Genomic DNA, 1,291 nt, shown 5'->3' with positions numbered 1-1,291 from the left:
CCAGGGAGCTGAGGGGAGTCTTCTCAAAAATGTCCAAGAGTTTGCCACAAACACCCGCTGTCCTAAAACTCTCCTCGGCCATGGCGGTAAGGTGGTTTCGAACAGAAACATCATCCATACTTATAAAAGGATAGATGTTCTTTCGGACGAATGCCAGAGCATCCGCCTTAACCCCACCGTCAAAAGAAGAAGAGCCAGACTCTGAAGTCTTGCGCTTCTTCTTCTCTGGCTCGGAGAGAGTTTGGGCAGAAGGGGGTGGTCGAGACAAACTGGAGAAAGAAATTATAAGGGGTTGAGAGGGAGTGCCAGTATTCTTAGGAGGAGGAGGAGGAGGAGAGACGACTGCTTTAGCACCCCCGGACCTAGCCCGGGACTTCGCCTTAGCCTCCTGGACCCTTTGGTAGGCCTCCTGAGCGTTCCTTTTTGCCATATCTACAAAAGAAAACAACTAACAAAAGTTACAAGTCGGTAGAATGCAAGTCGGCAGAAACAACTCGGAAATAAAGAATGCATGCACTACCTAGTTGAGATTGAACAAAAGTCGGTGTTCCCTGGAGGATTTTCCTGGTATCCAAGTATGGGGCCCTCCCCCACGCTTCTCGGAAAAACCCCACAATGGCCGCCTCCACCTCATCCAGGTCATCGGGACCATACTTTTCACAGGAGGAAGGCGGCGACCAATAAAGGGGGAAGCGAGGGGAGGAATGCTCATCCAGGAAAAAGGGGTGGTGACCCTCTACGGCTTGAACTTTGAGAAAGAAGTTTTTGAAGTCGTGAAAAGATTCGTCAAAAAGGGTGAAAATCCTCCGACCTTGTATGGCTCGAAAGGATACCCATTGCTGTTTGTTGTTTAGCCCACTAAAGGGCTTAGTCATATGGAAGAGAAAGAAAAAAATCCTTAGAGAGGTCGGAAAGTCCAGAGCATGGCTTATAAACTGATAGATCTTCAAAAAACCCCAAGAATTGGGGTGAAGTTGAGTAGGGGCAACTCTACAGTGATGCAAGACAGATATCTCGAAATCTGAGAAAGGAAGAAAAACACCCAAACGGGTGATCATACACTCATACATAAAGAAAAAATGAGGGGCCGCCTCATTTTCTCTCCCAAAACAGACCCGGTCTTCAGGACCCGGGATTATCAGTTCATATTTTGGCTCGTCCTCCTCCGAAGTACAGAGCCTGTGATGAGTACGAAGATGAGTGATGAACTCAGCATCGACCAACGGTTCCTCCCCAAGGACCGTAACGTCAACCCACTGAGAAAGAATGTCTACAGAAGCCATTTTTTATA

The sequence above is a fragment of the Arachis duranensis genome, chromosome 9 (assembly GCF_000817695.3).
Source record: "Arachis duranensis cultivar V14167 chromosome 9, aradu.V14167.gnm2.J7QH, whole genome shotgun sequence".
Taxonomy (NCBI): Eukaryota; Viridiplantae; Streptophyta; class Magnoliopsida; order Fabales; family Fabaceae; genus Arachis; species Arachis duranensis.
The sequence above is the reverse complement of the archived record's forward strand: the minus strand, read 5'-3'. Positions refer to the sequence as shown.